Source organism: Eschrichtius robustus, chromosome 2 (assembly GCF_028021215.1).
Source record: "Eschrichtius robustus isolate mEscRob2 chromosome 2, mEscRob2.pri, whole genome shotgun sequence".
NCBI classification, from domain to species: domain Eukaryota; kingdom Metazoa; phylum Chordata; class Mammalia; order Artiodactyla; family Eschrichtiidae; genus Eschrichtius; species Eschrichtius robustus.
The window spans coordinates 41,544,463-41,568,236 of record NC_090825.1 but is presented as its reverse complement, the minus strand read 5'-3'; the positions used below and the strand labels follow the sequence as shown (position 1 = coordinate 41,568,236).

General features: G+C 42.6%; 1 protein-coding gene and 1 pseudogene across 1 annotated transcript in view; one reads left to right on the top strand and one right to left on the bottom strand.

The window, feature by feature from the left end:
• ARL15 (ARF like GTPase 15) overlaps positions 1-23,774 on the top strand; it is a 416,961-nt gene that overhangs the window by 2,317 nt on the left and 390,870 nt on the right. The gene's annotated exons all lie outside the window — the stretch shown is intronic.
• LOC137755136 (3-oxo-5-alpha-steroid 4-dehydrogenase 1-like) lies at positions 19,228-20,167 on the bottom strand (annotated as a pseudogene).

Below are 23,774 nucleotides of genomic sequence, written 5' to 3'. Positions count from 1 at the left end.
ATGGGGTTTATTAAAAACCAATTTCTAAAAAATGAAAATCAATTTCATTGACTCTGTCTGGGATCTCATTTTAAAAATCAGTTCCCAAGTCCTTTTACTTACTTTCCAGAGAAAATATGCTCCTTTCATTCTGAGCTTGATTCTTCGGATTTTGTTGAGCTTGTGGACTAGAGTAAGTACCCTGTCCATGCACTTGACAGGAATAATTTGTGTGCCATCTTTTCTTCTTTTTTCTTTTTAATCAGTGTTCGACTTTCTTATCGTTGCTGTTGGAAGCTGGAAGAGGGAGCTGTGTGTGTGTGTATGCATTGTTCTTTAGGCTGGATGTCATCATTTAACCTTTTTCATTTGGAGGAGAGCGGAGAGGAAGAGAAATGAGAGAAACGTAGATGTGCTGTTTTTAACAGCTTTCATTAAGATTGCAGATATTAAAACAATTGATGAAGCTCTCTGATCTTAGAGGCTGCTGTTGATTTTTTTAACTTAAAAGAAGTGCTCTCAATTAGAGGTGACAGATAAGGTGGATAGGGTTTTCACTGATTTCAGTTTAGGGAAATAATGGTAACTTGCTTATCCTAAATAATTATATGTATCGCCCTGTGTCCAATCTTTATTTGTTGAATTGAATGAATATGAGACAGAAGGGACAATTCTTCTTTCCTCTCCAGCTTCTAAAGTAAGACAAGATAAAATCTGTTTGGATTAGGTGTTTTGGTCTGGGGAATGCAAAATGTATCTTTTACTCTTAACTTTAAGATTGTCAAGATATTATTTGTTTAGGCTGGGTGGCCATTTAAATATAAAAAATCTTGGTTTTCCGGTTGATGAGGGAATCTGCTTGGCAGGCCACATACCTTTTTCGCGTTTTCAGGATGGGCTTTAGAGGCCATGTGCACACCTGTCAGGTCTGTAGGTAAAGATTCTGCTGCTGTTCAAAGGGCAGTACCAGCATCTTTCTTTCTGTCTCTCTTCTTACAGGTAGAATTAGTAAGACAAAGTGTGGAGCTTTTTGAATAAGGTAGGAGAAAATAGTAAAGTTATAATGAAAAACGTGTCTACCATGTTTTCCTGGAAGGTTGGATAAGATCAACTTCTAGATTCCTTTCGGTTTAATATTCTTTGTGTACCGATTCATGTTGATTGGCCTGGATTTTACCTTTTCCCCCCTTCTGCCATCAAAATAACAGCAATAAAATATGTTATGCTTTGTGTAATGCTGTTGATGATTACATGAGACAATGGAGGGAAAGTGATTTATAAACAGCATGTTGCTTTTCAGATGTAGAATGTTAATATAATGTGGTTATGTTGCTGATATTATTATACCTCCTGTGGAATGGCTATTACCGTTCAGTGGTAAATAATGGGCTACCTTTTAATTTTTATTTTATTTTGTTTAAGTTTTTTTTTTTTTTTTTTTTGATGTGGACCATTTTTAAAGTCTTTATTGAATTTGTTACAGTATTGCTTCCGTTTTATGTTTTGGTTTTTTGGCCCCAAGGCACGTGGGATCTTAGCTCCCCTACCAGGGATCGAACCCGTACCCCCTGCTTTGGAAGGCGTCATCTTAACCACTGGACCGCCAGGGAAGTCCCTGGACTACCTTTTAATTAGTCTCAGTATATGGAAAGATTTAGAGTGTCACCAGCAAGCAGGAAGTCACAAGACTCTCTTGAGGATAGCTTAATACCTATAAAAATAAAACCACCTTCGGATATTTTCTTTAATCCATTTAACAAATATTTATGGGACCCCTGCTTTGCGCATGACCCTGAAACTCAGAGCTGATGAGCCCCCAGCTGGGATCCCCTTGGCTGTAGGGCTGGCAGGCAGGTGGCTCTACAGGAACCTGTGGCAGGACAGTTGGGTAGACACAGGAGGAAGAGGCTGCCTCTGATGTGCTCCTTGGCTTGCTGGTAGATTTCTCTCTGCTGCTTGGGTTGCTGGTAGGTTTCACTCTCATGTGTTTTTCTTTGTTTCACTGTGAACTAAAATGCAAAGCTAGGCCTGAAAATGTGACAACTAAATGTGCTTCATTAGTCTTGGATGCTAATTGTCAGATAATGATCATTGCACGTCTGTATCGGGTTTGGGATATAATAAGGCCAGGGTTCTAGTTTTCTTCCTTGTATAGGTTGATGAATCTGGTCTAGTTTCTTGGTCACAGGCTATACCTGTCATTATAAAAATATGTGTCAATGGGGAAGATCAGGTGAGAGAAGGTAGGTGGATCAGCACACATCCATCACCATTTGCAGGATGCAAACCAAGCAATCAACCAACCAGGAACAGAAACTCTTGATGTACACAGAGCTCTCAGGTTCTACTAAGTTGTAAGTGAGCCCATTCAAAAGGAGGCGTGAAGGCACAGTTGTGACTTCATCTGATGTTCTATTGTCTTAAAAGGGTGCTGTTTTTGACCATGAATGACTATGAACATTATAACTTGTATGTTCTGACTATGTACAAAATAATGACATAGGCCACATATTTTTAAATTTTAACTGCAACTGGATTAGTCAGTAATGTAAATATTCTTTTATTAACAAATCATAAGATAAAAATAATGGGAACACAATAAACAGTTCTCTTATCAAAAAAGTTTAAAAAATATCCAGACCTTACAGTGGAGGATTACTGGACTGAATGTCAATATTATGACATAGTATGAGTGTGTTTCATGTTTGGTAATTGCAATCATTGTTGCTTTTGTTGTGGTCATCCATGTAAAAAAAAAAAAAAAAATATCCAGACCATGAAGCAGGAACTGCGATATAAAGCAGTAGTTCTGGTTCTCGACCTTCTATTGTTCCAGACTTGTAGAACGAGTCCCGAGAGAGGACACATGGGGAAGTGATTCCTGCCCTCTGGGAGCTTGCATTCTGAAGGACGCCTAAGCCAGGTGCTTGTAGGCATGCTGGGGGGGTGAGGGAATTAAGCATAGGAGTTATGAGGGTAAGATCAGTTAACATTTATTGAGCACTTGCTATGGTGCCAGATAATGTAAGTGCTTTCCACGTGTAATGCATTAAACCAAGGCTCAGAGAGGTTGTGTAATTTCCCCAAGTTCACACAGCTAACAAGTAATAAGCTGGGATTGTGACCCCAGAGCCCTCCCTCTTCACTGCGTTCCTTCCAGCTTGGTGTTAAAGCTGTTGGAATGCAGTTGAAATTTCTACAGTGTATTTCATGTAAATACCTTGCTGCTTCTTGAGTCAAGAAATCAGGTGCCAGGAGCAGGCTGACTGATGTTCCCACGCGCTCAAGGACTTGGCTCTGCTACATGACTGTTAAGGAGAAGCCTGGATAGAAAGAACTGTGTTGTGTCCTGAGCCTCCCGCCCTGTAATGTCCTGACCCTGAGCACTGAGGTGACCTTCACCATCCAGTGTTTCATCAAGTGACCACAAATGGGTTTCCAGGCACCCTGGTACTCCGCCCCCTAGTGTCACTTCAAGGGCACCTTCAGGGCCACAAGCCCCAGTCATCTTTTGAAGACTCAAAAGTCCCTGAGACTCAGAATCTATTTGGCAGTTTATTTGAAGTCTGCTCTGCTCCTTCACCAAGTGCTGATGGGAAGTGGGTCTGTGCCCAGCAGACACTAGGCCCCAACTAGCCTTTTGCTTACGGATTTCAGTTGGGCAAAGTCTCCTGATGACGTGAATTCTAAAGCGTTTGTTTTTGAGGTAGACTAGAAGGAAGAAAAGATTTTTAGGGAATGTCTGGCAACTGCGTTTTGGTTAACAAATGCTGATACTTCTCACAAATTGAGTTAATGATGGGCTTTTGTTTTGGAGCCTGCAGTCCCTCAGTTATGCTGTGCTCTGCCCAGGCCTCTCCCTAAATGCTTCTGGTGTTTGGTTGAATCTAAGAAGCCCAGTTCTTGTTGACCCTCGCTTCTGAGTATCAGCAAAGAGTTTGAGCACATTTACTTCTGGCAGGGCTGGCTTCGTGGGCATGTGGCTTAGAAGGGCCCCCATGCTTGGCTTAATGCTCTGTGGTTACCATCTTGAAACTCTTAATCTTGGGCGCTTTGCAAACGTTTTCGTCACTGCATCTGTAACATATATCAGTACAGGGTCCCTGACTATCTTGATCATCCTTTTATCACCAGAATTGAGTCTGGAGCCCGGTAAATAAGGAGCTATGTACCAAGTACTGTGCAAAGTGTTTCACTTGCATCACCCAATTTAATCCTCCCAACAGTCCTGTTAACCAGATACTACTGACTTAGGCGCAAGACATACTGACTTAGAAAAGAGGGAGCTTAAGGCTTTGTGAGGTGGAATAATGGCCAGGATCACGTAACCAGTGGAGTGTCAGGGCAAGGGTACGAGCCTAGCTCGGTGGATTCCAAGCCCACGCATGTAAGCATGGTTCAGTACTGCCAACCTAGCAATAATTCATAGTTGTTGAGAGGATGAGTGAGTGGGGCCATATTTCAGGCACAGGGCTGGAAATTGAGAGGTCGCTTGATTGCTGCTGTCACGTGGGAGAAGTCCTCCTGAGAGCTCAGAGACAGCCCCGCTTCAGTCGGGGAAGTACATGTGTTTGTACCTTAAGGTGAGAGAGTTTGCTCATTGATTTTGCTTTCGTTTGTTTACCCTCTCTCTCCTTCACCCTGTGCATAAGCATTAACACTCTGCTCTTTGACTCACAGCCAAAAGCACATGATTTTAACAGTAACTAAATAGGAACTAAAAGTTGGATTTGCAGGACCATCTCATTTATCAGGTTCCTTTGTACCTAGCTTTGCTGGGAATGGTTCTGACTTCTGGATTGCTTCTCTCAGGGTTGAGGACTTAGATCCTAGCAACTGTGGCCATGTCTCCCCCAGAGGGATTCCTGGGGGTTCTTTTTTCAACAAGATAGCTGCTTCTCTGGAGGAAGCAGATGACAGTCTGGAGCCATCCCAGGACCATTGATTGAGGCGCAGAAGGCCTGCACCTGTTCCTAATCAATCTGCACATGGAGTCAGGAGCTAAAGCAAAATACAATTCTTTCAAAGTTTTATTTTTAATAAATACAAGTATTTAGAAAAAGTACAGAAAATAAGAAAACACATTTCTGTGTACCTACCTCCCTGATTGAAGTTGTTAGCATTTTGCCATTTTAACTTCAAAACTCTGGTGCTCTTTTAAAAAAAAAAGAAAGAAACTTTAAGGTGAAAGCCTTCTCCTCTCCCATGCTTTCTTCCTCTGTCCTTCTCAGTGGTGACAACTATCCCAAAGCTAGTGGGTATCATTCTCATGTGTGTTTTTGCATTTTTATTATATTTGCATGTATGCATAAACAATATAGAGTATTGTTCTGTGTGTGTTAATTTTAAAGGAATTGTAGCAGACCGTCCTTATCTTCTTGAAACTTGTTTTATTTCTCTAATGTTTTTAAGGTTAACAAATGTTATTGTATGTATCTGTAGATATTTGTTTTATAGTTCTAGTTTGGATATTACCATTTCTGGTTTTATATGTAGAGGTCTTATTTGGATTTTGTGAGAAGCTCAAAGAAAAGAATAGGTGTTGGTTTTGAGGCATGATTTTGCGTGTGTGTGTTTACTTGTTTTTAGTACCACACAATGAATCATATAAATTGTTTAATGAAATTTTATGTGAATATCAGTCTTTTATGATTCAGTTTGTTTTACAGTTTAGAGCAGTCATTTTTTAATCATATTAACACATGTACATATATATTCTTGCCTGTGTAAGGAATGAGATTATTTTGGTAACATATTTATTATTAAAGTAAAAGCTTAGTGAGGAAATTTGGAAAACACAGCCAAGCACAATGGAAAAAATATATATCTGTAATCCAAGCAACCCACAGAGATCCGATTAATATTTTTCAATCCTGAATTATAATGAAGATATAGTTTTATAACTTGCTTTTTACACTTATGTTTAAGTTTCTCTTCTGCAACATTAATTTTCTGCATTATACCTGTAAACCATAATTTTCTTAACTAATCACCTTTTCATTGAATATTTTATGTTTGTTTCAATTTTTGTTTTATTTTGTTAATGTTTGTTATAAATAATGCTGCAATGGACATTCCATATAAACTCTTGGATTTTTTATGATAATGTATTGTTCTATGGTTTCAAAAAGAGGTTTCAGTGCCAAGTAAGTTTGGAAACTGGGTCAAACAAAGTTAAACAAGTTTCTTTATTGTACAGCCTTTAGTATGCAAATGTACATGGTGGATCTCAAAAAGGGAGATTATTACATGCAGTGTTTCTAATCCTTTGGAGTATTTTTATGATCATGTTCTAGTAGATTTTATGCAGGGTCAAAAGGTACCCGCATTTTAAAGCTTTGACTTACGGATTAAATAAGTTAATAAACCGTGCCTGGATATAATCAGCTGCTGTTTGTTAAGTCAAAGTTATGTAATAGTAAAGATGGTGATAATGATGATAATTAATATTGATTGAGAATTTACTCTGTCCTAGATTCGGCAGGAAGCGCTTAATATACATTCACCATTTGTTTGGTCTTTTCAGCGACCCTCTGAGAGGTGTAGGAACTTGTATTCTTGTTTTATGGTTGACGAAACTGAGGGTCAGGAGAAATTGAGTAATCCCAGCTGCCTCAGTTGTTATGAGGGTTGGTGACACATCCATAATCTTAATCTGTACGTGTTTTATTTTGTGGTAGAGAAGAAAAAGTTTGAAGTCCTGTATTTGATTCCTAGATATTCCACCTGTTACCTGAGTAATGCGAGTTGTTTTCCAAATGTCAGTCCATAGCAAAAAGGAAAAGTCAGAGTGTTACAAAGTCATTGTACATTTAATTTATAGTCTTAAAAATATGAGATTATATCTTTCCAACTTTTTGTAGATATTAGAATATGCTGTCTATTCTGATGATAGTGAACGATAGTATCTCTCTCTCTCTCAAAATGTTATTACCTGTCAGAATAAAAAGATGACAATCCTTATCCATCCTCAAGTTTGTATGTATGTATATATTTAGAATGTACTTATTTCTAAAACCCCAAATACTGGGAACCTGGTCTAAGACAAATAAATCGAACTACGATTTCCTCATTTGAAAAATTCAGATAGCATCAGAGCCTCTGTGATGACTATTGATTATTAAGTGTTTTTTAAAAAAAATCGCGTTATAATTTCTATACCGATTGGTGTAGGAGTCCACATGACTCAATATAATGGCATTAACGGAAGGCGGGCAAGTGTAGATAAAGGGAGTCTCTCTCTTTCTCCTTGTGTATGTCTTGGATTCTGCCCTCCCCCCGCCCCCCGCCCTTCAGTGACACCGTGGGGATTTTTATACTCTCCAGAAATGGCAGTGTACAATTTTTGTGAAATAATGTAACTAAACATTATGTCGGAGCACATACTTCCTTGTACATTTTAAGAGCTGGGCACAAAAGATTTGTCCTTGACCTTGGATAAAACACGTTTTTTTGTCTGTTCTGCAAATTACTCATATTAGGACTTCTAGTCCCAAAAAGAATACTAAAGTTAATTTTTACTGTCACTTAATTTTTATTTCCTTTTTTCTTCTCTGATTCAGGTATTTTTAAAGATAGTAATTATGATTAGTAAATGAGAATCTTATTTGCAAAAAAACTTGAACATGGGGCTGTAAGGGTTGAATGAGAATGTTTATACTGTACTTCATGAACATAAGGTGTTACATAAAGCTAAGGTGCACTTATTTTTTTCTAATCAAATTTTTTATTCACCAAATTATTGTCTTCTTTTTAATTGAAGTGTAATTTGCATACAGTAATGTGTACAGCCTTAAAGGTACAGCTAGATGAATTTATACGTACCTGTGTCTTGTAACCACCCCAGGTGGAGATGTAAAACCTTTCTAATACCCCAGAAGGCTCTCTGTGTTCCTTCCCAGGCAGTATTGACATAGATTGGTTTTGCCTGATTTTGAACTTAATATAAATGGAATCACAGCTATGTATTCTTTTGCGTGTGATTTCTTTCACTCAGCATGCCTGTGTAATCCATCCACGTTGCGTGAATCAGTAGTTTGTTCCTTTTAGTTGCAATGCAATATTGTATGAATATACTATTACTAATCTATCCATTCTATTGTTGTTGGGCATTTAGGTTGTTTCCAGTTTGGGGATATTTGGAATAAAGCTGCTACAGACATTCTTGTGCATGGTTTTGGTGGAAATAAACACTCATTTCTGTTGGGTAAAGTAGAATTTCAGGTTCACAGGGCATACATATGTTTAGATTTACTAAATACCGCCAAACTTTTTCCAAAGTGGTTGTACCAATTAGACTTGTACCAGTAGTGTAAGAGTTCCGGTTATTCTGTATCCTCACCAAGTCTTTACATTGTCAGTCCTTTACTTATTCTGATGAGTGTGTACGCTAAAGAAATGTAAAGTTGCCCAGAGCTACATCCGTGTGTTCAGGCATGAGAACAATATAATACAAGAGGATTATGAGGCAGATTTTTTTAATTTGGAGAAATTACTTGGCCATAGTCTGAAATTCCTACATTATTTAGTTGTGTGATTCATTTGAAAACCCTGAAACGCTGAAGAGGTACTATGGAGGTTGGTTGACCTGATTGTATTCCTGGCTTTGAAACAACTAAGTGTGAGGTTTGGGCAAACCAGTCAATGTTATTGTCTTAAATTTCTTCATCTATAAAAAGGTGGGATTAATCAGATAATCCTAAATGTTTCTTTTATTTCAAAATTTTTCTCAGTCATCTTGTATCCTTCTTGGAATAACTTTCTTCTTTTTTCCATTCTTTCTAATTCTTTAAGTGATCATAAATTTGCCTTTACATAATTATCATTCATTCACTCAAACAGCTCCAATTTTTTATAAGCCTTCTAGTTTCTGGTGCTGTCCTGGGCACTAGGGATATACAAGTGAATAAGACATTGGCCTACCCTCAAGGAACTTATAATCTTGTAGAGATGAAAAATAAGCAGTTATGTTTTGGAGTGGCATATTCTATTCAGAGGGAAGTAAAGGTTACTAATGGGGTATATGAAAGGGAAACTTAGACTTGAGGGCCAAGGAGAGCTTTTCAGAGGAGCCATTTTTAACCTGCAACATTGTAGTTGAGTAGAGTTGGCCCAGTGACAGGCAGGGCCAGGGCGAAGGAACAGCTTGTGCAGAGACTTGGAGGTGAGTAACTCCGTCGCTTCAAGGAACTCCAAGGGCTCAGCGTGGCTGGAGCAGAGTCAGGAACAGTGTCTACACTTGAGCCGCAGAGTCCCTCTACAGTCACATCGTGAGAACCTTTAAAGTTTGCCTAGAGTGACATGGTCAGATCTGGCTGCGCTGTGGAGAAGGATTGGAAAGGGCAGCCAGACTGGAGGAAGGAGACCAGTTAAGAGGATGCTGTCCTGATTCAGTAATGAAATGATGGTATTCACAGCCAGGTAGGGGCAGGCAGGATGCAGAAAAGTAGGTGGATTTAAGCAACATTTTGCGAATTGCCAGGATTTTGGAACTGGATGTAGGAGATGAGAACAAAGGAGATTTTAGGGATCATTTTCAGGTTTTTGGTTTGAGCATCATTCTGGTTATCCATTCCTGAATAACAAACTACCTTAAAACAGTGGCTTAATAACGGTCATTTATTTTACTCATGAATCTGGAGGTAAATTGGGTTCAGCTAGGCTGTTCTTGTTTTTCCCTTTTAAAAAAATTTTTATTGAAATATAGTTGATTTTGCAGTATTGTGTTAGTTTCAGGTATACAGCAAAGTGATTCAGTTATATATATAAATTTATTCTTTTTTTAGATTATTTTCCATTATAGGTTATTTATAAGATAACAGTTCACCCTTTTGAAGTGTACAATTCAGTGGTTTTTAATATATTCATGAAGTTGTGCAACCATCAACCCCATCTAATTCCAGAATGTTTTTATCACCCCAGAAAGAAATCCTGTACCCTCTAGCAGTCACTCCCCATTTTGCCCTCTCCCTAGGCCCTGGCAATCACTAATCTACTTTATGTCTCTCTATGGATTTGTCTATCCTGACATTTATTTACATTTCATATAAAGGGAATCATATAATATGTAGCTTTTTGCATCTGGCTTCTTTCATTTGGCATAAAGTTTTTAAGATTCATCTATGTTTTAATAAATATCAGTACTTCATTTTTTTCTATTGCCTAATAATATTCTGTTGTATGGGTATGCCACATTTTACTGGTCCATTTGTCAACTTATGGACATTGGGTTGTTTCCACTATTAGGCTATTATGTTGCTATGAATGCTCATGTGCAAGTTTTTGTGGGGACATATCTTTTCAGTTCTCTTGGGATATACCTAGAGTGGAATTGCTGGGTCACATGGTAACTCTAGGCTTAACTTTTTAAGGAACTGCCAACCTGTTTCCCAAAGTGTCTACATCATTTTACCATCTCACCGCCAGTATACGGGGATCCAGTTTCTCTACATCTTTGCCAAATCTTGCTATTGTCTGTCTCTTTGAGTATAAGCTAGATTGTTCTTGCTCAGGATTCCTTATTAAGTTACCGTCAGATGGCAGCTGGGGGCATCTCGAGGCTTCTTCGTACACTGGTCTGGCATCTGGGCTGGGAACATGTAAATCTGGGGGCTGGAAAAGTGTGAACTCCTGCAGCATCTCTCTTCGCGCAGTCTTTCTGCATGAGGACTCGGGAGCGGCGCTGCTTACATCCAGCTGGAAGGCTCACAGAGTGCAGGTACCAAGAGAAACTGGTGGAAGCTGCTGGTCTTTCTAACCTGACCTCAGCAGTCATGCAGCATCACTTGTACCGCACCTGTTCATCAAGGCAGTCAAAAAGGCATGCTTCGGGCCAAGGGCAGGAGACAGACACCGCCTCTGGGTGGGAGGAAGCCAGAGGATTTACGGGCATGTTTTAGGACCACCACAGGCATCAGGGAGGCTAAATGGGTCATGTACTGTGGTAGGTGACACTTGAAGGAATAGCACATGGAGAGGGAAGATGAGGACTTTGAGTCTGGAGTTTGCACTGCTTGTGGGAAGTCCAAGTTGAGATTTCATGTAAGTAGATGGGAGCTCAGAGGTGAGCCTTGGATGAGTAGTTAAAAACAATATTGTTACTCGCCATATATATATACACTATATTATTAAATCATCATGTGGGAGGCACAGTGCGACGTATTTTTCATGCATGATTTATTACTATAGGGGTGGCCAAAAAGTTTGTTCGGATTTTTCCGTAAGATGTAACAGAAAAACCCGAACGAACTTTTGGGCCAACCCAATATCCTTTTAGAGATTAGAAAACTGAGGCTTAGAGAAATTGTGTCATGCCTGTGATGTGATGTGTTCAGCCAGAATCTGAACCCAGGTCTGGCTAACGTCTGACCACTAACGTCTGACCATCCTAAACCACTTAGATGGTAACTGAAGCCAAGGTCACGTCCACGTCTGAGCTCACCCAGGGAGGGTTGTGCTGAGTGGGGGGGGGAGAACCCGAGGAAGCCCAGTGCCTCGGTCAGGGCCGGCACATAGTAGGCACGCAGTTTTTGTGGGATCAGCCAAAGGAAAGGAATCTCAAGAGGGAAAGAGAGCTGCAAGGTTGGGAGAAAACCTGGAGAGTGTCCCGTTGAGCAGGCTGAGAAGGGAGACTTTCCAGGAGGAGGAAGTGGCCAGTTGTGTTAACTGTGGCCCAGAGATCCTGGAAGATAATGGCTGCACCGTGGACGCTGGATCCGCGTCAGTGGTGACCTTGACCAGAGGCTCTCAGAGGCCTGGTGGGAAGTGAGGAAATGATGCCACTGCAGTTGAGACTGTCTAGAAATTTCACCATGAACGACAAGAAGGCTAGGGCTGGAACTGGAGGGGGAGGGGACACTGAGTGGCGGCTTTCCTTTCTAAAGGGGACCGAACTTGAGATGATTAAATGCTGGTGAAGTGGAACGTGAGGTCATCTTGCTGAGCGTGACTGAAATATGGTGGCGGAGGGGTTTGAGCTGAAGTAGCTACAATGAAGAATGAGGGCCATGATGACCAGGGACACAGACTTTGTAACTGTTTGGGTGTTGGTTTCAAGAAGGTGGGCAGTTAGATTGATAAAGGTTGGGATTTTTCCAAGGTGAGTCAATGGGTGGTTAATGGGGTAGAGGAATTTAGGACACTGGCAAGAGGATGGCTGAAGTGATAGACCGTCGTGAGCTCTGAGTTAGTGGAAAGGAAGGAAGGGCGAGTAGAAAGTAGAGGATGCGAGGATGGGTGGTCCTGATGCGGATGAACAGCGGGAGTATTGGAGTTATTTGGAGTAACTGTTCAGAAAACTGGAGGGAGAGAAAACTCATTGCAGGAGACAGTAAGGTGTATGAATTTAAGATTGCAGAGCGGCTCTCGGAGGGGAGTCTCCAGTGCGTGGCTGTGCGTGGCCGCGGGAAGGGTGGGGAGCTTAAGATGTAGAAGAGGAAACACAGCGCAGGTGCTGGATATAGCATCCTTGTGGTTGGCGAAGTCAGCAGGGCCAGGGCAGGACTTGGGCTGGAGCAAAAGGCTGAGGCAGATTCAGAAATCCTCAGTAGAAGAGGGGAAGGTTGGCCAATGTCCTTGACAAGGAGAGGCACACAGCGCTAGATATTAGAGCTCATTGCCCGGAGTCTTGAAAGGAGTAGGGGAGGAGGAGTGCCCTGGAGATCCTCGAAGGTGACCTTGAGGGACTGAGTTAGGCCACAAGGTGGGGGGGCATTTAACGAAGTTCTGTGGGTGTAGAGGAGTTTGTTTCACGGTTGAGCACTGCAGGCTTTGGGCTGAACCTGCCTGCCTGGCTCTACCACTCTAGCTTTGGCAAAGTTACTTAACTTCTCAACGCCTCACCTTCTTCCTCTGTAAAGTGGGGATAGTAAGAGTAACTACCTCTTGGGTTTGTTGTGAGGATTAACTAAAATAATACATGTATTCTAGAACAGTGCCTGACACCTCTTTCTCTGCCACCCCCTCTTACTGTCATCATAGCAACAACAACAAAAACCCCTTCACAGCGTTTATATTGGCAGGCACTTTCTAAGGACCCTATGAGGTAGGTATCATTTCTATTTTTCAGATGTTAAAACTGAGACATGGAAAGATTAAGCAACTTGTTGAAGGAAATACAGCTAGGAAGTGGCAGAGTCAGGCTTTGAACCCAGGAAGTCTTGCTTCAAAGCCCTCCCTGCTAACCAATATGCATAATTAATGCATATTAACTACACCACATCCTGACCTGCACCACCACGACCCCCGGGGCAGAGGGCTCTGTGGAGAGACTGGGGAGGGAATGGACTTGCGCGAGGCTGGCTTGCTGGAGAGGAGACACAGAGCAGCGTGGGGTAAGAGTAACCGTGATCTGGAAGATGGTGCAGTCAGGCGGATGTTTTCCCAGAATAATTTGATCTAGCAGCTCCCTGGTCAAGGAGATGGGAGAAGGGAGGCCCAAGTCGGTTGTGTTGCAAGGAGGGAGTCCTAGTTCAGATAAATAAACCCACAGCTCAAGTACCTGATTCTTAAGACCCTCAGCCTACTTTTCCGCTAAGAGCGGTTGTACTTGCAAAGGAGTCCTGGTCCCCAGTGAGTGAGGGGATGGGGCTCTCTCAAGGGACACACTGTGGACATCTGTCTCTCTCACACGGGCTGCATCTCCTTGGAGGGTGCCTGGGGTTTGGGTCCCTCAAAGCCCCTGGCACCAGTCTCCCAGGGCAGAGAACTGGTGGTTCGAGCTGCCGAGTCCAGAAGCTGACGAGGACGGCCCAGACCTTTCCACTGGACCGAAAGCCAGTCACAGGCAGCTTGTTGGGACCAGGAGTTGGTTTTATGAAGGCAGCCTGCTTAGGGCTGTTTTGTCAGGGCAGCCTGTGAGCTAACCTGCACGTGACATGTCCGGAACAATCGCATAGTAATCCGGATGCACTGTTAATAAAGCTGCAAAGACGTGTGTGAGCCTGGCTTCTGTCTAATTAAAGTGATCACAGAGCGTCGTGTTGTAGAAATAATTTTTGGTTGGAGAGTTCACCTTTTCCCTCCTACTCTAATTTAAGACTTCTCTCTTGCAGTCTTCCACTGCCAGAACTGAATTGAGGCTCCTTCCAGGGCTGCTCCTGGGGGTGCCGTAGACAGTTAAGCTCACGGGACACCACACGGAGATGCCCGGCCAAGGGGGCAAGCACAGCCCCTGCAGTCCAGCCCCTTCCCAGCTTGCCAGGGTCCCCATTGTGCACTGGCACAGAGGTGCTAATGGGCCAGCTACAGCCCTGCCTCAGGCCGTGGTTCCTGTCTCTGTTACCGGACAAAGCACAGTGTGTCACAGTGCAGGGCTGGGCTGTGGGCCTCTTTGTGTCCCCAGAGCCCGACATAGGTACACAAGATAGCTGCTAAGTCAGTGGTTGGGCTGAGAGGCTGCACAGAGTAATATTTAAGGGCACTGACCTTGGGGTCGGACTCCCTGCATTTGCATTCTAGCTCTGTCACTTACCTGCTGTGCAGCGTCTGTGCCTGTTTCCTCATATGCGAAATGGGCATAATAGTACCTACCACTCAGAGTTGAGTTAAAATATATAAAGCATTCAGTAGACAGACCAATACCATGAGCATGATAAAAGTGTTTGCTATTATTGAATTGGAACTTTCTTTATAAAACAAGGATTTATGGTACTATTGTCACCAAAAAGTTCCCACTCTGATTCTATTCATTTTTCCAATACCAGCTTTTCAAAAATCTTTCTGCCTCCACCTAATAAACATAGTACAGAGTAACTAGGTTAACGATGATGCAGCTGCTTGTTGATGGGTTAAGTGGCAGCTATTTCTGATTTATAGGGGTGAAAGGTCCTGGCATGGCAGAGGGTGGCCCACATCTCTTCAGGCCAATTCTGCCTACAGCTGTTACATAAGTTTGGCCAAATGAGCCAACTTACTTTAAACTAAGTGGGCAAGTTTTCTGAGGTCCTACTGTAGAATTACACTCTTGTTTGGAACTTTCAACTTCTCTTTTGTTGGAATCAAACAGTTTGAGAGTCAAGTTTCTGCTTGTGAGAACTTTTTTCCTAGGATGTGATTGGCCAGCTCTCTTCTCCCTTCTTCCCTTACGAATGTTTCCTGAGAGGCGACATGTCGTAGACCAGTGGTCCCCAACCTTTTTGGCACCAGGGACTGGTTTCATGGAAGACAATTTTTCCACGGATGGGTCAGGCGGTGCAGGAGCTGCCCTCGCTGGCCCTGCCGCTCCTCGCGGGGGCGATCCCGCCGGCCGAGCACCTCAACCACTGGCCCAACTGCATCCTGCTGGCCATGTTCCTCATCTACTACGTGCAACGGGCCTTGATTTCCCCCTTTTCAGATCCGAGGAGGAAAACCCACACCATTGTACGCCTTTATATTGGCATTCGTGTTCTGCACCTATAACTGGCTACTTGCAGAGTAGATACCTGAGTCAGTATGCAGTGCATGCTGACGACTGGCTCCCTGACCCCTGATTTCTAACAGGTTTTGTCTTGTGGTTGATAGGCATGCTGATAAACATCCATTCAGATCACGTCCTAAGGAACTTCAGGAAACCAGGGGAGACTGGATATAAAATACCAAGGAGGGGCTTGTTTTAATACATCACTGCAGCCAGCTACTTCAGGCAGTAATGCTAGCGATGGGGAGCGTCCAATGAGGCTTTGCTTACTCGCCCGCCGCTCACCTCCTGCTGTGCGGTCCGGTTCCTAACAGTGGGCCCAGGGTTGGAGACCCCTGTTGTAGACGACAGAGCAGTGAGCTGATTTATTGGATAATGTCATCATTTTGAATGTTTCCTGAATGTCATTGTGCTAGATGTAGAGAGCCTCTTGTGATGATTGAAGTTCTTTTCCTCTCTGCTTTATTTCACATAGAAATATTGTACATCTATGTTGTTCACCAGTAATATTTCTCGTAATGTAACATGATTTTCCCCATGATGTGTTGGGTTTTCGAGATGCATGTTTTAAAGACCGGGTCATTGAGATGGGATTATTTGGTCATTCCTGGGCTTCCTTTGGGTTTCCTGACTTTTTCAGGGCCCCTGTGAGCTGGCCCTGGGCTGTGGGCAGGATTACAGTACGTCATGAGCCTGAAGGGGAACTGTCCTCTATCATTTCTGTGGATTCAGGCTGCAATTTTTTTGCAGCCTGAGTGTGTGGGAAGTAGATTCCTGTGCTAGTGATGTTTTACTTTTCTCCCAAATATGACTTTATTTGGGGGGAATGCCTAACTTTATTGGTCATCTTTGAAAATACCCATAGGTGGATATTTTCCATATCTTGACTTCTAAGTACTCACTTCTTACTGAACTTTATTGTAAATAATTATGTGAGTTTAATATCCACTTTGAATAGTTTCAGAAAACGGACTCAGTAAAAATTTTCTCTTTTGATTCCCATGTCAAGAAGTGAGATCTTCAGCTCCTGATTTTAAAGCTCTTCAAATCAGATTCTTTGTTACCTAGGAGAGCCACAAGTATAATGAAACAAGTTGCTAAAAATGTTGAAATTATAAAGAGCTGTGTAAGAAGTGATGCATATTTTAATTCTTTGTACAAAAGTTGTCTTGAATAAACAGACGTAAAAATGCATGATTGTGAAGAAATCATGGGGATAAGAATCAAGATTTAACAAGCTCATTGATGGTTTGAATCTCTCATCTGTTTTAAAGCAATTCTCTTTTTCCCAAATCCAGAGTGCTTAAGAGTTCATCTCTGAGGCAAAGATCATTTATCCCAATTGCTTTATATTATTGCAGTGAGTGACTTTAAAACAACAGCAGTAACAGCAAATGAATATTCTTTTAAGAGTGGGTATGGGTGCAGATATAAACAACAAACTAGTGGTTACCAGTGGGGAGAGGGAAGGAGGGGAGGGGCAAGATAGTAGGGGATTAAGAGGTACAAACTATTATGTATAAAATAAGCTACAAGCATATATTATACAACATGGGAAATATAGCCAATATTTTATAATAATTACAAGTGGAGTATAACCTTTAAAAATCATGAATCACTATATTGTACACATGTAACTTATGTAATATTGTACATCAACTATACTTCAATTAAAAAAGTCTCACGTTAAATCAAAATAAAGAACTTTCAATTTAAAAAAAGTGGGTGGGTAGCATTTTCCTGGGTATTCAAAATTAGCAAGGACTTTTGTTTACTCAACAACATTTCAATCAGTGTTGATCTGCATGAAATGAAACACAGTAACTTTAGGTCCTCTATTTTAATTCAGATGTACATCCCTGTGTTCAAATACGTAGTTACAGCAAGAAGAGGATCTGCTAGGTTTTAAAATAATTTTTTGAAAGGTATATGTCAGAATAGTTTCGGGAAAAGAAGAGCCCTACTCTCCTTCCCTTCCCCCGTATCTTCTCTTTCCTCTTCCTATCTAACTTTCCTCACTCCACAAATACTTATTTTTTTTAACAGTAATTTTATTAATCTCTTTAATTATTATAATTAACACAATAACAAATTGCCATAATTTGCTAAGTTACAGTTTTTAGCAAACGGAAGACAGGTAGGCAAGATAGAACAAGATCTCTTCCTATGTCAGTCATCCATCCAGGGCATGCCAGTGTAGTAGTAACCGTGCATCAAATGCTGACTTAACCCAAACTTTTGGTCACTCAGATAAAAAAGCACCAACAGAAGTAAAATTCACAGTGAGCCTCTCTGACTCTCAGACAAGCAACTTTCTGGCCAGGTACACCTTCTAGAACACAGGGGCCCAAATCAGTCAAGACTTGCTCAGATTTTTGAGTTTTCCAGAGGAGATCCTAAATATTTGTTTTATGGTTTCAAGTAATTAGTCAGTCAGAAAAAGGGCCAAAGATTATCTGATCATAAAAATTTCCCTGCGAAAGCATTCCATTTTTAGTTAAAATGGAGCCCAACCACCATCAGAAAATGTTTCTAAAACACTAAGAGACTCTAAAAACCACTAACACGGAGAATACAGTTTCTACATGAAAACTCGTTGGGGGGAGCCGTGGTTGGGAAGGTGAGCCAGGAGAAGTGTGGGAGGGAGCTGACGGGGTGTCCCGGGGGCCTGGGGTGCAGGGGCAGGAGGGCCTGCTCCTTGCCCAAAGGTGGCATTTGGACAACATACAGGACACAGCATCAGGTGTGTCCTGAAGGCCCCTGCCACCTAGCATCCTTTGCAATCATCAGTGAACATGGACTCTCTCTACTTCCTCTTTCAGTTCCCACCTCTATAAATGTGGCAGTGACAGAGGCAGTGCCTTCCCAGGAGAGGCGGGGTCTTTACCATGTGTTCGTTAGATTTCCACAGAGGGGTCAAGAGATTCAACAGCCTTCTAGTGGGGAGATTTCTTTTACATATCTGGCAATAAGTAGTACATTTTATTACTGCCATTTATCTCCATGGAGTTTTTGAGTGCATCTAAAATAAATTCTGCTTCAAGTTATAGTTTTACAATACCGAGAGGTACTTAAAAAGTGCCTTCCAAAAAAATTCTAATTCTACCTAGAAGAAGGTAGAAAAACCATCCCAGGCCAGAGACTCCTGATGGCGAGTGGCGAGTGGCCCAAGACGGGAGGGGCGCCCTGCAGCACCTTTGTGCTCCTAGCCCAGGGCCTCCAATATGTCCCTTTTGTGGGGGACACAGCAGACTGCTCCTTAAGAATGCCCCCAGTACCCTGCCCTGCCAGTGGAGTCACGTGGTGGACCAGGCTGCAGCATGTGCCAGAGGCCCTTTGCACCAGCCTCTGCTGGGCGCCCCCTTTCTCTGTGCACAACTTCTCTGCCTGTCCAGCACCCAACAGTGAGAGGCTGTGGGTACACTGTGGGTACCCAGGCCTCTCCGACCTAGTGGGATGAAAGGGACACAAAGACAGAACATGCCTCCATGGGGAGGAGGGGGCGACAAAGCCTTTGACCTTAAACCCATTGCTGTAGGGGGTTGTATAAACGGTACAGAAACGTTTTGGTCCATAGAGGCAAACCCAGAATCAGAGGAGGATCAGCCGCAATTACAGAATTCCGGATTCCCGACCTGGTGTGCAGCATCATAGTTCAACCTGCAATTTCAGTTTGATTACACTGTTATTAGGTAGCTTACACATTTGCTAGGGGAAAAAAACCCCTTGAGCAATCTTGAAAAAGATGTGAAATAGCAGGAAAATTACAGAGACATAAATTTATTTATATAATCCCAAGAGAAACATCATCGAAAAGCTTCAAGTTGAAGATAATTCCATTGACAATGAACTTAAAACAAAAACAGAATCATAATTTTTCTGAATTTTGGATAATCTTCAAATATCTCATGGTACCACTGGTGGTGCTGCTGAGCCCTGGTGAACAGGACACAGAAGGTGAACAGAGCGAAAGGCCAGCCTTGAATGGACCAGCTGGCGAGGGCGTAGACGCACCACTGGATGACTTCGTGGAAGTAGCTGGCTGCAGTGATGTATTAAAACAAGCCCCTCCTTGGTATTTTATATCCAGCCTCCTCTGGTTTCCTGAAATTCCTTAGGACGTGATCTGAATGGATGTTTATCAGCATGCCTATCAACCACAAGACAAAACCTGTTAGAAATCAGGGGTCAGTGAGCCAGTCGTCAGCATGCACTGCATACTGGCTCAGGTATCTACTCTGCAAGTAGCCAGTTATACGTGCAGAACACGAATGCCAATATAAAGGCGTACAATGGTGTGGGCTTTCCAACTCGGATCTGAAAAGGGGGAAATCAAGGTCCGCTGCACGTAGTGGACGAGGAACATGGCCAGCAGGATGCAGTTGGGCCAGTGGTTGAGGCGCTCGGCCGGCGGGATGGGCCCGGCGAGGAGCGGCAGGGCCAGCGAGGCAGCTCTTGCACCGCCCAGGCGGCCTGCGCGGGCAGCCGGAAGGCGGAGCGCGCTAACGCGTAGCGCCCTAGGGCGAGCCCAGCAGCTTCGGCAGCACGTAGCACAGGAAGCCCGGGGCGCACTCCAGGTAGGCGAGCGCGTTCAGCAGGAACGGCTCAGCCAGCTCCACTGCGGGGCAGCCGTTCCTGCTGAACGCGCTCGCCTACCTGGAGCGGCAGGCGTGCTCCGGTGCCCGGCCGCGACGGGCCACTTATAGGGCCGCTCTGGGAGGTGGGGCGGGAGGCGTGGTTACCTGAGGTCTGCGCCGCCCCCAAAGCCCCGTGGCTGAATCCGCCCCGCATTGGCGGCCCCGAGTCAGCCCAGGAATACTTACTGAGCAAGGCTTAATTTCGTAGGGACGTGGGCATCGTAGACAATACAGGGATGAATCTTTTAGCTACTGCGCTATAGCCCGTAACATTGAAAGTAACACAGTCCTTTGCTTGTGGAAAAACACTGGATGATGGATTAGAACAGGGTGGACACACTTTTTCTGTAAAGGGCCAGCTAGAATATTTTAGGCTCTGCAGACCGTACGGTCTCTGTCTCAGCTACTCACCTCTGCCGTTGTTGCACAAAAGCAGCCATAGATGGACGTGGCTGTGTTCCACTAAAACTTTATTTGCAAAAAGCAGGCAGTGAGCCAGATTTGGCCCATGGATTGTAGATTGCCAACCGCTGGACTGGTAAAGTAGGATTTACTTCTTTGAAGAAGAGAGGCAGTATTTCACTATTTTTCACTGACATCAGAGTTTTGGTTTTTGTACTTGCAGGATACTTTTAAAGAAGGAGGCAGTGTGATCAGTGGCTTAGGTTATTAGAAGGATGTAAATAATATCCTGTATTGAGTCTCCAGAAGGCAGACTACAATGAGAGGGTCAAAATTATAGGAACGTAGGTATTGGTGCAGGGTAAGGAGGAATTTTCTTGTAAGATTTATTCATCTGCCTTGAATAGGAAATGACAAAGTAGAAGCTGTTCCCCACCTGTCAGGGACATTATGGAAGGGGTTCATGCACTGTGTAAGAAGGAGAAGTAGAGGCAAGGTTCCTCTCAACTTTCTGCCTACTTACCAGTTGGTCCTAATATATCAAGCAATTTCGCCTCACTTTACCGTGAGTTACTTAAAATCATTGTGATGTAGGGGTGGATTTCATTTAATCTTGGAATTCTTTTTTTTTCCAACCAATTTTATGCAGAACTCAGATATACAAAACAAATGTGATATTTTATTATATGTGATTTTTACAAATTTATGCTCATGATATTTACTTATGTGTTTTATAGCTATATTATATATTATCATTGAGGACAATGAAGCTGTTTTGATAAACACAGAACTGAATTTAGATGTAGATGAATGTCATTTCGATCCATTTAGATGAATGAGAACTGAAGGTTCATCTTCTAGTTCATTCAGTTACACATTTTGTTTTTTTGTGTGAGGTTAAGGAAGAACAAGATTCTAATAGAATCATAGCTGCAAGTGTTACAGATATTAAAGTAGCTCAATTCTAAATTACTCTTCAATCAGAAGGCAGAATATAGGTTTTATTCTGAGTCTACCAACCCCCACTGCCCGCCAAAAAAAGATCACTCTGGCAGCACAAGTTAATGTGTGGGCATTCTCCAGTGTGTTAAAATTTCATGTACAGTATATTTGAATATGTATTTTTTTCATTTCAGTCTCTAAGATAATAAAAATTCAGTTTCGTTTAAAAGAATATTTCTCAAATATCCAGCTGCCTTTTTGGAACTGTATCTGGGGAGCAGAGTTTGAAAACCACAGGTTTAGAATCAGACATGGGCGGAAATCTAAGTTCTGCTACTTACTTGCCACATGCTGGTAACCCTCAGTTTTCCACCTGAAAGATAGGCCTAGAAATACCCACCTTGCTCTAGTTGTGAGGACTGAGTGAGCGTGTAAAACACCCAGCACATGGTAGTCTCCTAATAAATGTCTTCTTCTTTTTTTTTCTTTCCTGTGACTTAAAACATAATCACAGCCCTTCTTTTAAATTATATTGTGTGTGGCTGCATTCGATTTCAATAGGTATGGTTTCATTTGCCTTTACTAGAAATTTTCACCATCTTAAAGGAACGCTTGACTGACTAGGATCTCTGCCTGCAGAAATGCCAATTGCTCCCCCAAAAGGAGTGGGTTTGGGTGGGCCCTTCACCCTGTTGTGGTTGTGATTCCATCTTCTGGCCTGCGAGTGAAGAGGAGTTTGGAGCGATCCACCCTCCCAGGTGGAGGATAAGAATTTAAGAGGCTTGCTTATTCACACAATCAGAAACAAGGGCAGTGAGTGTGCACGCTTTCCTTATTAGATTTTTATGCCAACTGCCCCATCTCTGTCTGGTCTCTTTAGAAATTAGCAGTAAAAGCCATGTACCAGAAGGGCCAGTGTGCACACCTTTGGAGAAGCAAGGATGTGAACAGCAAGGAAATGAGGGAGGGCTTGTGCCACTTGGCAGCCAGACTGTAGGGATAAGGAGAAAATCCACAAGACTCAGGAAAAGTAGTGTCCCTTGAAAAAGAAAAGAGAAATAGGCTGAGTCCTTAGGAACCAAAAGTAGTGAGATCCCAGCAAGCCAAGCTGGGCACGGGTGGCCTTGGGATTTCACAGAAAACCCCCAGTAGTTCCCTGACCATTTCAACTGGGGTCATTTGTCTTCAGCAAGTGAAAGTGCTGTGGCTGTTCATATAAGTTTCAGGTTTACGGGTCTCAGGTGCTGAGTGGCCCAAGGAAATTGGTCCTGAAGCCAGGGCCCAGAGGGCAGCCAGACAAGATGCTGGGGGCCTGGGAGGTTGTGGTAGTGAAGTCGAGTTTCATTTAAAATTACTCTTAAACTAATCAGTGGTCTTAAGCAGGAGGTGATAGGACCTGATCTACGTTTTGAAATCTTGCTCTGGCTGCTGCAGGGAGCCTGGATTATACAGGGCGGGAGGGCAGCTGGGAGGAGGACCTGTTGGTGAAACTCATCCATGTCCTAGATGTGGGTGGCTTGGTCTGGGCGTCAGCGAGTTAGGATGCCTTCTCCTTGCCAAGCCCCCGAAGCTTGCTTACTTAATCCAGTAAGGTTAGTGGTATTAGGAGTAGTCCTTTCTTTTCATGCCTGAGAACCAGCTGTTGCAGTTCAGGGCGGCTAAGTTTTATATGGTCACACCCTGAACGACTTGAACCCAGGTCAGTCTAAACTCAAAGCTCACACTTCCCTTTCTTCCCTTGCCACAGTCAGAAAAACCAGAGGGCAAGTCCAGATTGTCCAAGTCATAAACCAATAGGAGGTTTTTTGATCCTTTAAACAATTGAACCACATTCTCCTGTAACCAGTGTTTCTTTCTGGGCGGTACAATAATTTTTATAAGTTAAGATGGAGCTATTGATCTAGTAAAAGGGCTTGACCATTTAAATATTTTGAGGACTTTAAATATAGGTTTGACAATATAAGCATCATGCTCAAGGTAGAGGCTTAAAAATGTTCAAAGACACAATCCCTAAATGACAGTTTCTAAGGTTTTCTAACCAGAAGGGCAGTGCCGAAAAGTTGTTATTCATTTGATTATATCCAAAAAGAGAGAGAGGGAAAACGAGGATAACTCCATGTTCTGGAGAATTAAAAAATATAATTTTCCTTATGATTCTAAATAATGGTGCTCCTGAGTGTCTAGTGAGCAATGCATTACAAACTGGATGCCTATCATTATAAAACAACATCCATGAAACATTAATAATATTGAATATTAAAATGTGATAATTGAATAATAAATTTTTACATAGGGCAGACTAAAACCTCTTCGGTTTAAACGTAGATGTAAATTGCCTAGGTGGACAGTAATATGAGGTCTGGCTAAATGAATGGGTTTCCCTTTTGCCTCTGGTTCCGGGTCTGTGTGGGCAAAGT